Source organism: Aquarana catesbeiana, linkage group LG01 (genome assembly GCF_042186555.1).
Source record: "Aquarana catesbeiana isolate 2022-GZ linkage group LG01, ASM4218655v1, whole genome shotgun sequence".
Lineage (NCBI taxonomy): Eukaryota > Metazoa > Chordata > Amphibia > Anura > Ranidae > Aquarana > Aquarana catesbeiana.
Genome location: NC_133324.1, coordinates 491,053,263 through 491,068,327, shown reverse-complemented (window position 1 = coordinate 491,068,327; position 15,065 = coordinate 491,053,263). Strand labels below are relative to the sequence as shown.

General features: G+C 43.1%; 1 protein-coding gene across 1 annotated transcript in view; it reads left to right on the top strand.

The window, feature by feature from the left end:
• PCGF3 (polycomb group ring finger 3) overlaps positions 1-15,065 on the top strand; it is a 159,181-nt gene that overhangs the window by 585 nt on the left and 143,531 nt on the right. The gene's annotated exons all lie outside the window — the stretch shown is intronic.

Genomic DNA, 15,065 nt, shown 5'->3' with positions numbered 1-15,065 from the left:
CTCCATCCTGTATTCCAGCACTCCACTTTATGTGCTCCCCCCCCCCCTGGCTTATGGCCTGAAGAGGGATTCACTAATGCATCTGCCTTCAACACCCCCCCCCCCCCCAGGTCTTTTCTGTTTATTTCCCCCACCCCCTGCTATGCTTGGAGAACATTGCTAAGTAAATTGCCCTTTTACCCTTCAGATAACATCAGGTTTCATGGTCTACTTTGGCTTTGCAGCATTACCATTCTCAAGCCTTCATCAATCACCCCATGTCCCTCAGACTGTGGAGTTCTGGTGAGTCCTGGTGAATTTGGTGGGGTCTGTGGAGTTCTGGTGGGTCTTGGTGAATTTGGTGAGGTCTGGTGAGTTCTGGTGAATTTGGTGGGGTCTGTGGAGTTCTGGTGGGTCTTGGAGAATTTGGTGAGTTTTGGTGGGGTCTGTGGAGTTCTGGTGGGATCTGGTGAGGTCTGTGGCGTTCTGGTGAGGTCTGTGGCGTTCTGGTGGGATCTAGTGAGGTCTGTGGCGTTCTGGTGGGATCTAGTGAGGTCTGTGGCGTTCTGGTGAGGTCTGTGGCGTTCTGGTGAGGTCTGTGGCGTTCTGGTGAATTTGGTGAGGTCTGTGGAGTTCTGGTGAATTTGGTGAGGTCTGCAGAGTTCTGGTGGGTCCTGGTGAATTTGGTGGGGTCTGCAGAGTTCTGGTGGGTCCTGTTGAATTTGGTGGGGTCTGTGGAGTTCTGGTGGGTCTTGGTGAATTTGAGGTCTGTGGAGTTCTGCTGAGGTCTGTGGAGTTCTGCTGAGGTCTGTGGAGTTCTGCTGAGGTCTGTGGAGTTCTGCTGAGGTCTGTGGAGTTCTGCTGAGGTCTGTGGAGTTCTGGTGAGGTCTGCGGAGTTCTGGTGGGTTTTGGTGAATTTGGTGAGGTCTGCGGAGTTCTGGTGGGTTTTGGTGAATTTGGTGAGGTCTGCGGAGTTCTGGTGGGGTATGGTGAATTTGGTGAGGTCTGCGGAGTTCTGGTGGGGTATGGTGAGTTCTGGGGGGTCCTGGAGAATTTGGTGAGGTCTGTGGAAATCTGGTGAATTTGGTGAGGTCTGTGGAGTTTTGGTGAATTTGGTGAGGTCTGTGGAGTTCTGGTGAATTTGGTGGGGTCTGCAGAGTTTTGGTGGGTCCTGGTGAATTTGGTGGGGTCTGTGGGAGTTCTGGTGGAGTTCTGGTGAATTTGGTGAGGTCTGTGGAGTTCTGGTGAATTTGGTGGGGTCTGCAGAGTTTTGGTGGGTCCTGGTGAATTTGGTGGGGTCTGTGGGAGTTCTGGTGGAGTCCTGGTGAATTTAGTGAGGTCTGTGGAGTTCTGGTGGGTCCTGGTGAATTTGGTGGGGTCTGTGGAGTTCTGGTGTTTATAACGTTCAAGGGTGAAGACAGGCTAGGAGGGCAATTTGAAGAGATTTCATCTCACTTCCTGTTATGTCTTCAGGGCAGACAGTGAAGGAAAATCTTCTTAGTGGGACAACTGGGTTTTTAAATCATTCCTTTTTGTATCCAAAAAAAAAAATGGCTTTAGATTACTTTAATTTTGAATTTCCCACTCCCTTGCCAATATTTGTATTCCTTATGAGAATCCCACCACAGTGTCCCACATTGCTGTAGTACATATTCAACTTGCCTTTTAAAGGCACAAACACTTTTATTGAGTAGCATGTTGTCCTGACATCTTTATTGAGCAGCCTATCTATGTCTTTTTTCTATTCACTTGATTGCGATTCTGAGGGTTATCAGAGTTGCTAGCTAGCAATATAATCTTTTATTTGGGGCTTAGCAAGTCTTGCAGCAAGCTGGCCATGGACGGAGCAAAGAAAATTGCTTGATTTCCCCCATCAACACAGTCAGTGAATCCCTCTTGCAGAGTCATTGTGTTATCTAAGCGGGGACGGCTTCCCCTGCCGGGAGAACACAGTGATTATTGCTAGCAGCTATTAAAGCCGCTAGCAATAATCGCATGTAAAATCCGTCAGGCTGGCTGTACCCAAGTTGATCGATCAACTTGAGTACATTCAGCCTGCCCATACATGGTTCGAAACTCAGCCTGTCTCTGCTGAACCAGCCAATATTTGAACCGTCTATGGCCAGCTTAAGTTCCACCACGCTATGTCCCACCACTTTCTCCTACCAGTGTTCTTCTGTTATATATGACATTTTTACACCAGCTAGTGTTTCCATGTATGATCTAAAAGGTTCAGATAACTTTTTCCTTTAGACAATTATGTGAAGGATCATTATTATTCTTGTTGTGACTTCTGGACAATGCTGCTATCACACTCTTCAACTTTTTTTTTTCCATCTGAGGGTTTCTATCAGGGCCACTGATAACACAGTACAGCCCACCCTTCTGTACTGGGCCTGGGCACAGGCCCCATTAGCTCAAAAGGGGTGCCTGGGCACCTGCTGAGCAGGAGGGCTGGGTGTACTGTCTTATTGCAAACGCTAATCCTCTTCTGCCTCCTCCTGTAGCGCTGTCAGCTTCTCCGGCTGCATTGCAGGGGGATTGGTCCTTTCTATCCCCTTTCCCCCACAGAGCAGCTTCCTTCCTCTCTTCTCCTGCCAGGCAGCTATTATGGGCACATACAGGGATGTTTCAGGATGGGGAGAGCGGAGGAAGGGACCGGTAAATATGTCATTTTCTTTTCCTGAATGAACGCAGCGAGCAGTTAGTACTAATTGCCAACAGTGTTTACTATGCTTCAGTTTATTAATGAGCAGGAAGCCTCAGAACGCTTCCTATTCATTCAACTGTGCAGCTGAGGCTGCAGAGAAAGGAACTGATACATCTATGTTCTCAGTAACTTTTGGCTGGGGTCAGGGCCCTATTAGGTAGGATGTATGTAGCCCCGTGATTTCTAACAGTAGCCCTGGTTTCTATCAAAGCACTTTACTACACCTTGCTGCTAAGTTACTTTTCCAGATGCCCATCTTGTCTATTTACTGTTCTTTGGGGGCTATGATCCTAACATTTAAGGCAGCCCATACATTATACCTTTTTTTTTTTTTTTTTCTTTTTTTTTTTTCTTTTCAACCAGGGGGTTGAACATAAAAAAATGTGCTGATTTCCCCCATCCACACATTTGAGGTGGATGGGGGAATTACTCCCACTGTAATATTATGTTCTCATTCTTCCTCGCTGTCAGGACACAATAATCAGTGTTGCCAGCTATATCTGGTGCCACTGATCATTCAGGAAAAAACACAGGATGGTTGTACAGAAATTGTACATGAATGGGCACCAGGGTGCCCATTCATGGATCAAAATTCAGCCGGTCCCTGCTGAACCAGCTGAATTTCAATCCATGTATGACTGGCATAAATAGGTTTTGGCTGAACTTTCAAACTCTCTAAACCTACTCTCAGCCACATTCTTTAGCTAATCTATCTAACCCTGTAAAGATGAAATCGCTATACTTACCTGTTCTGCAGCCGTTTCCGGTCTAGTCTCACACTGAGCTGTCAGCGGCAGCCTCAGTGTGTAGGAGAAGCAGCCGACAACGGAAGCCCCATAGTATCTCTATTGGGTGACATCCTTTCCCAGCTGTTGTCGGTTCTCTCCTGCACACAGAATCTGCTGCTGGAGACCAGACTGGATCAGTTGCAGAAAGGTATGTATAGTAATTTTTTTTGTATTTTTTTTTTTTGTATTTTTTTTTTTCTTTGGAGGGTCAGATAGATTAGCTAAAGAGTGTGGCTGAGAGTAGATTTAGGATTAGATAGGTTTTGTCTGAACTTCCACTTTGTTTTCCCACTTTCTTAAAGTTTGCCTTGTCCTTGACAACCGGACGTTTCTTTTTTCAATCTTGCCCGTACTAAAAAAAAGTTGACAGCTGGAATTTAGCTGTTTTTAGCAACATAGAAACTTTTTGGTCATTGCATACACAAGACACTCATTGTTGGCAACAATTGTTCCCTTCTTTTTTCAGTGATGGTTATTGTTCATTTCAGTTTTGTAAGTCAATTATTTTGTCATTGATTTGTGGACCTTTTTAAACTCATAAATGTTCTATCTGAAATTCCTCAGTGTTCTTTTTTTTTTTTATGTCATTATACACACCTGTTACTTCCCTTCCTAGTCTAGTTTAGTTTAGCTTATTTTCCATCTATCATTTATAAAGATTGTGATTATGAAAGTGTTACTGGAGATCATGATCTATGAAAAAGCATTTCTGATTAGCAGTTTAGTGGTCAGTTGTCATTATTAGCTATTAAGTGATTTTTTTTTTCTTTGGATTGGATAAGAGTTGCTGAATAACGAATGATCTGCACCCACCACCCATCTGTTAATGAATTATGTATGTCTCTCAAGGCTGGTATTCTATTAAGGCTGTGATACGCTGTTCTGGGTTTAAGGCTAGTTTTTATGATCTCTATGTATCTTTTTACATTGTTAGTGTCATTTGAAATGTTGTTAATGCTTTTCATTGTTTCCATGGTACCTGGCAGCTTGTAACCAGTAAATGAAACATCAACACCTGCTAGTGACTTGACAATGGACGTTTCAAAATACATTTGACTGTTTGTTATCTTGATGCAAAAAGAATGAATGTCCTGTGAATTAAAAGTAAATATGGTTGGTCTTTGCTAACACAGCTTTCCCTTCTGTAGCTACCTATGGGAAGTTGTGTAATTACACTCATTTAGAATTGTATAGCAATAATCTCTAAGTCCGTTGTACATGTTTGTAGGTATTTAATAAAACAAATATGTAAAACAAATGTGAAGTTAACATACAATTGTGCACACCTTGCCTAACCTTCCTCATCTTAGCTACACTCTTTAAGGTGGTCATACACTCATCGAAATTTGGCTGGTTCAACAGGGACCAACCAAATTCTAAATTCAGTGTGGCCATCCCCACTGGACAGAAGTCTGTCCATTGATTGAAAAACTTTTCCTGTTCAGTGGCTGCAGCCGCTGGTTAGTGTATTCGGCAGGTGCAGCTGTCAGAATACAATACCTTGGCCACAGGGGATTTCTCCATTCAGCCCTTTGGGCTGGCTGAATAAAAAACAGCCTATGGTCAGCTTCAGTTGCCCAAGTCTGACAACCATGGACTGCTGAAATGTTTACTTCCCCTGGCCCAAACTTGCATTTGTCAATTACTTAAATCGTCAGCAAACTCTCCATTTTTTCGCAGCAAATGCCATTCATGGCATGTCTTGAATGTAATAGTTTTGGGAAACGGTTACATTGTTCTGCTTTACATAGTTACAGGTTTTTAAATGTGAAACTGTAATATTGCTCTGTCTTCCAGTTATAGGCTTCAATTGACTTCTGTGTCTATGGGAATTTTGCTTTGTACATGAGAAAAAACTTTCCTGCACTTTTTTTTTTCTTAAAATTGTTAATGTTTCTGGGAGGTTTTAAAAGGGGCCTGTTGCTAGTAGACATATCTTAAAGTGCATTTGTTCCCAACTTTCGCCTTTCCATGCTTTTCTTCACCCTGTCTCTTGCCACTCCATTTAGCCACCGGGAATGAAGAAATTTTAAAGTAGGATTCTGGAATCTGACTAATTAATCTTAGAACTGCTCCCCCCCCCCCTTTTCTAAGGCTACTTTCACATTGGGGCGGGCACCGGGGGTAGAGCGGCGCTATTTTTAGTGCCGCTTTACTGCCGTCTTAGCAGTGCTATTCGGCCACTAGCGGGGTGGTTTTAACCCCCTGCTAGCGGCTCTATGCTGGCGGTGTGGCGTCGCTGCCCCATTGTTTTCAATGGGCAGGGGAGCTTTAGGAGCAGTGCATACACCGCCCCTACAGCGCTGCAAAGATGCGGCTTGCAGGACTTTTTTTGCCGTCCTGCATGCGCACAGCTCCCTCGGGACTTTCACACTGGAGAGACAGGTGCGGCTCTTTACAGGCGCTATTTTTAGCGCTGTAGCACCTGTAAAGCGCCTCAGTGTGAAAGTAGCCTTATACTAACTAACTTGTTGCTAGCTGAGACAGGGGAGCCTGTTGTACAACGTACTTGTGTAATAAGCATCCTTTTCATTGTATTTCTTCCTTTTTTTTGTGACATACCTGGTGATCCTGCCAGTACCCCTGCTTTCCTATTTCAAACTGACCACACTAGACATGGATACACATCCATCCCAGCATGGTCAGTTTTCTGGCTGCTGAGAGCGCAGCCTGTGGCTAAAACTGTGAGATCAGTTCCTGATTAGTAGGAATCACAGATATCTCTCTTGCTCTGTGACAGAACGACGATCTGCCTGGTTTACATTACCTACGCAACGCGCTTCAGACCATTGAGCGCAAACAACATACAGCTACGGTGTTTCACGCAGCCGGGCCGCCCTGCTGCAGTATATGTGGGCAGCCTGGACGTAGTTAAAAAAAAGGAATTCCATGCAAACAGAAGTTTGTATCCGACAGCTTCAAGTTGCTCCTGGGCCGTAACACACCAGCTTCAGCATGCAAGGAAATGAATAAAGCAGGTATCCTTACCATGGGTTCGTTGGTGTGGAGGATGATGAGATGACCTCTGGTGGATATCGTTGGCAGCTCTCACTCCTGACTTATAAAGATTTCTGCTTGCTGTGATCCTCTGTGGTGGGGGGTCATGGCCATCTGGTAAGGAGCAACCCCTTCCATTTTCTGGTGGTGGACTCTCCCTTGCTGTCACGGACCAATACCAATCATCACTTGGACTTTTGTTGGTGATCTGGATTCACTAAAGACATTTCAGTTGATGTTTCACTTGATTGGACCCTTTTAGATCACTTTTCAATGTTTTGCACTTTATCCTCGTTTTATTTATAGTCATGATATAAATCTCTTTTCACTTCAGTTTTCATTATGACACATGGGTATTAGCGCAACCCCTCATTTGTGCAAGACCTTACTACCTTGAGTTTTGTGTGTGTGTGTGTGTGTGTGTGTATATACAGTTGGGAAAAAGGTAAACAAAACTAATGACTTGTAATAATAAGGCTGTCCATTCATGGTTTGACATTTGTCCAGCTCAACCGAATTTTGATCCAAGTATGGGCAGGCTTGGGTGTACACAACTCTATCGATCAACTTGTATACAATCAGCCTGTTGGAAAATGTTCCCTAGATCAGAGCTGCTGCTGCTGATCAATCTATGCTGACAGTGAGGAAGTCCCCCCCCCCCGTCAGAATACAATAACTCAGCGGGAGGTATTACCCCATCCTTGTTAAATGCGTGGATGGGAGAATCGTCATTTAAAAACGACTCCTGTATGGCCAGCCTTAAGCCTGGTACACACTTATATTTTTTTTATTTGTTTATTTTCTTGAACGAAAACAACTCAGTTCCGGTCGGAGCCGCTGTACTAACAGTTTTATTTTAGTACATCGATATCCCCCGCCGAGCTGCTGTATTCTGACGGGGACAGCCCCCCCGCCAGAACACTCCGGTCAGCACTCTCAGCCAGTGGCTGAAAGCTCTGATCGGGAGCCGGTCGGTTGCTGGTTTTCCAGTATGCTCGTCTGACAAAAGCTGGCCAAACAGCCGGCTTCTGTCTGACTGGCTGAGGTACACACTGGCTGAATGTTGACATCTCCGGACATTCGACCTGTATGTACTAGGCATTAGTTAGGTCTCTGGTTTTAATTAGAGGTTGGTAACCAATACCTGGGCTACAAGCGTGTTTCCCTTTCCTAAAGTTTATATCAGACTGGTAGTGGATTGGAGGAAATCTTAAGTGCATTGAAATTTTATTAGTTCACTTTACATGTGTGTTTCTGAGTTTCATGTATAGCATAGAATATGATGGTGAAATTATAAGCCAGTAAATTGACTATAACAGGCAGCTTAGTTATTTTAATAGGCCAGTGCTTAAGTTGACTGGACCTCAGCAATATGGATTAGGGCTCATGCACAGGAACATACAAAAAAATCTCTATGTTCAGATCTGTAAATTGTATATTATATATATTTATATATATATTTTTTACAGGTCTGAGTGCAACCATATTGTATGGACCCATGCACAGAGCTGCGTTCACATCAGTAAAATAGCACTAAGGATCCATATAATCCAAACAGAAAATATATCTGCATCCTTGGTCAGTAACTTACATGTGTACACATCGAAATGCATGTAAATAAATGTACATTAATACATTTGAGCCTGGGATGGAAGTGGAATTTTACAGTTCTGTACATTTGTGCAACTAAAAAAGACAGTTTATGAAAAGCACCTTGTTGTCCATAAGATTTTTATTTTTTTTTCTAATGCAGGATATTGCTGCAATGCTCTACCAGCAACATCCTAAATAGATATCCATAAATTAGTTATGTTCATGTGTATAAACCCCTTAAAGTTTATGTGCTTTTTCATTCAAATTTGGGAAACCGTCACTATTTGTTTATGTTCCTATTCACACAGTATAATAATTGTAGTATTATTAAATGTATATAACCTTTTTAGATGTTTCTTGGAGTTTGTCCAGACTGCAAACTAGAGCTGCACAATTCTGGCTAAAATGAGAATCACGTTTTTTTTGCTTAGAATAAAGATCACGATTCTCTCACGATTCTCGCGGTGTAACATCTTCTTTCACATTATACAAAAAAAATTGGGCCAACTTTACAGTTTTTAGTGTTTTTATTTATTTTTTTATTAAAGTGTATTTTTTTTTAAAATTGCGTTTGAAAAACCGCTGCACAAATACAGTGCGACATAAAATATTGCAACAACAGCCATTTTATTCTCTAGGGTCTCTATTAAAAAAAATATATCATGTTTGGGTGCTCCAAGTAATTTTCTAGCAGAAAATAATGATTTTTCCTTGTAAGCAACAAATGTCAGAAAAGGTTTGGTCATTAAATGGTTGAACTTCCTTCATTTACACGCAGGAGTTCTTTCCTTTGATAAAAGAAGGAAAAGATACTTTGTTTCTACTTATTCGCTTGTTGTAAAAAAAAAAAAAATCTTGGCAGACTGCCTGGATTTTTTTTTTTTTTTTTTCCAGCTGTGAGAACTCTCTGCACTTGTTAGAAAGATCGTGACATGCTGTTTTGAAGATCGGGAAGGGAAAAAGATCTCAATTTCAATTCTTAACGATTAATCGTGCAGCTCTACTTCAAACTATCCCTCATTAACATACGGTGAAGAAGCCCAGCCTCTAAATCTTTAATCCTTTTGTTAAAGGGGGGTTCCACAGAAATTTTGAACAATATCTGTATGTATTCTCTTCCTTGCCTAGATGCTGACATGCCGTTTAAAAAAATTTAAATCGCCGTAATTACCTTTTATTTTTCTATTCTTCTGTGCACTTCCTGGTTCTTCTCCCGTGGGAGTAGGCGTGTTTCTAGCCTCTCCCAGACTCCGCACAGAATCCTGGGAGCTAGTCTCAGGCTTCCCAGGATGCCACTGAGCATGTGCAGGAACGAGCAGTGAATGCTGGGAGCACAGCATTCACCACATCCAGGAAATAAATGCTTGTGGGCTTCAAATGCCCACAATGAAGATGGAAACCGCCTGCAGTGAATAATATAAGTTATTCTTTCCGATGAAATATGACACAGGCGGACATATTACACACAATATGTGAGTATGAAATGCTGAGAAGAAAAGTTTGTGAATGAACTAAAAAAAAAAAACGATAGATAGGTGGACCCCCGCTTTAAGATAGATGTTCAAATCTAGTTTACAACTGATAATGAGATCTGTACACAATACAAACAGGAATAATTATGGTAAACATGAGCTCTCCAGGCCTCTCCTTAAAGTGTTACTAAACCCACAACAGTAAAATCAGTCTGTATATGCAGTAAAGCATGCTTGTTATACTCTTCTTCCACTGACTCCAAAACATGTGTGAATAAGACAGAGTCTTTGGAGTCAGGCTGCACATGCTCAGTTTGGTGTGTATTGCTAGTGTTTTTTTTTTTTTTCTTGGGAGAGTGCATGTGATCAGCACAGGGCCAATTAGCACTGTCCAGACAGAGGGTCAGGGGTCCTGCATTCTGATAGGACAGCTAGTGCAGTATGAAAACTCCCCCTACAAGCTTTAACAAGGGACTGATAGAAGTCACAAGACTGCTATAAACTGCTGATGAGAAAATGTATTTAGCAGTTTATATTTACTAAAATGATTGCATGTCCATGTTTTGTGTACTGTGAGCAGTGTTGCCAACCTACCAGAATGAAATTTACTGGCACAGCCAAGTTTTTACTAGCATTTCCAAAAGTTACAAAATTACAGTTTTAAGTGCAAATTTCAGTATTTAGGCTACAAACAAGTACAATATGCAATGTGATTTAGGGTAAATATTAAGGCAAAAAAACACCTTTTTATTTTATTCTCAATATAGTAAGTAGCTCAGGGAAATGACCCAATGGGCAGACAAACACACACACGTGAAATTGACACTCGAAGGGACACTGTGTCAGGGCTGGGCTCTCAGCCCTCCTTTCTCATGCTGGCCATACACTATACAATTTTCTTATTCAATTTCCTTTAGATTTACCTTTAACTATGTAGTACAAGGGCCTGCTTGATTGCATACAAATTGAAAGGGCTTAGGTGTGACCTCATATTATATGGTTTTGGTAAATCTAAAGGAAAGTTGAACAAGAAAATTGTATAGTGTATGGCCAGCCTTAGTGCTCAGGTTGCTCAGCTGTTAATTGCCAGTACTCATCTTTCCACAGCGGCTCACCTGGTGATCATTTCCTGCTTGTCAGTCCAGCCTACAGCCAGCCCCTTCTGGCTATTTAAACTGCCTGGTTCATGTCTTCCGTGCCTTTGCCTTGATCAAACATAACTGGAGAATCTCTGCTGTGTTCCTGTTGAAGACTTGCCTGACTGATATCCCTTCTGGTTCCTGATCCTGTCTGCTGCCTCCAGCTACGCTGATATCTTGCTTACTGATTTACTGGCTTGTTCTGACTACCCGCTTTGGCTAACATACCCTGGCAATGTTTTGACTATGTTTACTATTTCTACCATTTTTACCATTATATTAAAAGGTGTAATTTTAACTGCATTTTCTGTCTCCGTCTGATGTCCATCAGAGTACGAGAACTGTTGCTGATTGCGCCATTGAATTCCGTACTGTGGCAGCAAAGGTCGCTTGGAACAATGAAGCCCTCGTGGCTGCTTTTTCTCATGGTCTCTCTGATAACATCAAAGATGAGATAGCAGCCCGGGACATAACTACGGATCTGGAGAGGTTGATCACATTTGCCATTCTCATTGACTCCAGACACTGAGAGAGACCTTCCAGAAGCCTCCTGTACATTTGGCTCCGAGCTTTGCAGTCCCACCCTTGCCTCCCTCACCTCCCATGCCTCCTGGTACCGAGTCCGCCACTGAAGTAGAACCCATGCAGTTGGGCTTCACACGTCTCTCTGCAAATGAGAGGGCCTTTAGAAAGAGGGAGAGATTGTGCCTTTGTGACCAGGCAGGTCACTTTTTGAAGTCTTGTCCTACCCATCCGGGAAACGCCCGCCCCTTGAGGTTCTGTAGGGGACAGACTTTAGGTGGCATTGTTAAGTCCTCAGTTATCCTGAAGGATAAGCCTTTAGTTCCGGTTACCCTTTCTTGGTCTGAGTCGTCCATCGAGACATAGGCTCTAGTCGACTCTGGGACTGCAGGCCTTTTCAAAGAGATTGCTTTTGTGTCTAAACACTCGATTCCACTGCAGCTTTGTGCCACTCCACTTGCCATTGAGGTTATTGATGGGAGACCTCTACAGCCTGTCCATGTGACTCATGAGACTGCTCTGTTGACCATGGCCATAGGGGCTCTTCACAATGAGATAATCCAATTCCAAGTCATTTCCTCACCTCATTACTTGGTGATTATTGGTTATCCTTGGTTACAGAGGCATAACCCCTCTTTTGATTGGCTTTGTGCTGAGGTTCTTTTCTGGTCGCCACAATGCAGTAAAACATGTTTTCAGAAGGTGGCTAAGGTCTTGTGCACCTCTTCACTCTCCTCCTTGCCAAAAGAGTACTGCAAATTTAGTGATGTCTTTGACAAAGGTAAGGCCGGTAGTTTGCCTCCACACTGGCCTTATGGTTGCGCAGTTGACCTGGTGCCATGCCCCCTCGTGGCCGAGTTTACCCTTTGTCTGTCTCGGAGGATAAAGTCATGGAGTATGTTGCAGACGCACTTTCTCAAGGGTTCATCTGCAAATCCTCGTCTCCTGTTGGCTTCTTTTTTTGTGAAAAAGAGAGATGAGCTGATATTTTATCGATTTTATAGGGGTCTCAATCGCTTCACGATTAAGAATGCGTATCTGATTCTACTGATATCTAAGCATTTGACCGTCTCAAGGGAGCAATGGTTTTCACAAACTAAAACAGGTATAATTACTGCGCTATCCCCATAGAACATGTATACGGAAGTATACAGTGTATAGAGGATCAAATACACAAAGCCGCAACTATAATGTGAGACACACACACTAGATAATTCAAACAACAAAAAAATAGCTGCGCTATAAAAATTGAAAGATAGATGTAAATAAAACAATTCAGTCACATCTAAATAAATTATTATGCACCTACTATAATGTGACAACCAGTGACAAATATATAAAAAAACGTCAAAATGAAAAACATGGATAAATGAATATGTTCAGTCCACTCCAGAGAAATAAAGGAAGAAAGTTCACTGGCAGAACAGTCCTTCAAGTGTTGGTTTAACAAGCATCCATGCGGTGTGAATCATGCAACCATAACTCCCAGAAGAACGTAGTGACAGAAGGGTTCCTCCACCGATTAAAAATACTGCCCCTTACCAGCTCATGAGATCTCTTTTTAAAGGAGATCATGCAGGCATGTGGCTTTCTACCCCAGCCTCGGATCTTTAATTTGGATGGCTCCTTAAGGCTCTCCCCCATAAAAGGATATATAAAAGAGGCTTCCATAGCGTAATACGTTTAACACAGTTTATTATATAAATATTAATGCACTTACAATTGTAATGTAGATCAAAAGCTTTTGTTAAAAACATAGGCCGGCCGGCTCCAGTATGCTGCCTGTCGCTTCCGGGATCAGCGTGGTATGTGGTGACATCAGCACGATCTGAGAGGGGCATACAATCTCGTGAGGATTAAGGTGGGGGGGGAGACGAAAAACTGCGTTTAATACTAGGACAGGACATTACGAATACCTCGTAATGCTGTTTGGTCTATGCAACGCTCCTGTAGTTATTCAGGAATTCATCAAGGATGTCCTCCGAGATATGTTGCAGTAATGTGTGTTGGTTTACCTCAACGATATCCTCATATATTCTAAATCCCTAGAGAGTCACCACACACAGCACTATCCCTGTACTAAAAAAAAAAACTGACAGCTCAGAACGGAGCCGCTGTACTAACAATCCGATGCTAGTACAGCGATCTCCCCTGCTGTTCTATTGTGCTCTGAGAGGGAGGTGGCCCCCGCCAGAACACTCCGGTCAGCGATCTCAGCCATTGGCTAAGACAGGGAGCCAGTCGAGCAGACCTTTTTCGGTCAATGCCCCTTTGACAAAAGCTGGCAGGACGACAGGCTTCTGTTGGTCTGGTCCTATTACACATGGGCCAAATGTCAATAGAAACTGGCTGATGCGTGTGTACGGGGCTTAACTATGTGTAATGTGTGTACAGTGTGCTGCTTTTACTACTAGATCTGTTTCTCATCCTTGCATTGCAGGGTTAATAAACAGAGCTCATTCTCTCTGTACAGAGCTCTGTGGTGATTATCACCACAGAGCTTTGGGCTGTGAATGTTCAGGGCCATTCAGCAGGTCCCAGCCCTGAATCTTTGTTTGGGACTTGCTGACAGGCTCCCTCTGTGTACAATTGCAGCGGGTGCCGACCGGGGATCGCACATGCATGCGGCCTAAACCTGGAAGTAGCAGGAATGTGGCTGAAGCCAGTCACCGTGCTGGAAGGAGCCTATTGGAGACTAGCAAGGTAAGTATTTACTTCCTAATCTTCTGCTCCTAGACCAAATGAACAATTAACCCTTGCAGTGTGGGGGGGGCCCCACAGAAAGGGTAGAATTTTTTTTTTTTTTTTTTTTTCCTGGAGTTCGGCTTTAATATTGCATAGAAGAAGAATTTCAATTGTGTCCTCTTCAAAAAAGAGCAAATAAAATGTAAGCAGCAAGTTATATTTACATATCCCTGGTGTTCATCTTTAATTTAAAAGTGGCATGTGGCATTGCCACCGGTCATAGGGCTGTGAAAATCAGATGGGGGACTATTTGATCCTTACATTCGCTAACACTTCTTTTTTTTTTTTTTTGACAGATACCCTCTTCCAATTTCTCAACGTCCGCTTAGCACCACCACCATCCTCCCTCTTCCTTCCTGTCCACAGCCTTCTGGGTCACATCCCATGACTAGGAGGCTGCTGGACCAGTCTCACTGCCATGCCTCGTGCATCATACCTTGTGGGGAGGCAGCTGTGAGATACATTTTTACATGGCAATTAAAGCGGACCATCAGTCATATTTTTTTTTTTTTAACTTTCCATCTATTAAATCTTCTGCCCTTGTTTTAACTTTGGATAGTAAAACATTTTTTTTTTCTGCCAGTAAATGCCTTATACAGCCCACTTTCTCTTTGTTGTCTGGTCATTAGCCTAGGCTTATGACATCATGCACAGCTCTCTCACTCTTGTGAGAGTTTGCCAGGAAGAGAGGGGGGAATGAGTCATAAGGGGGCCAATGAGAGCTGCAGAGCTGGGGGTGTGCTTCTGTGTAAATCTAGGAAGTGAGCAGGCAGCAACTTCAGCTGCCCACAGTAAAATGGCTGCAGCCAGACTTAGTGGAGGGAGATTTCTGCGGCATATTTGGCAAGTACAGTATATATAAAATAATATGCAAAGTGGTTGGAGGGAAGCTTCAGAATGGCAAAGATGTTTTTATTACAAATTATGTGAGTAGACTGCAGTTCTTCTTTAAAGCGGAGTTCTGCCAAAAAATAAAAATAAAAACCCAGCAGCTACAAATTGCAGCTGCTGACTTTTAAAATAAGGACACTTGCCTGTCCAGGATGCCCGCTATATCCTCACCCGAAGCCGACCCGTCCTTCGGCTTCGGGTGGAGGCGCCGGCGTCTTCAGTAAGGGAA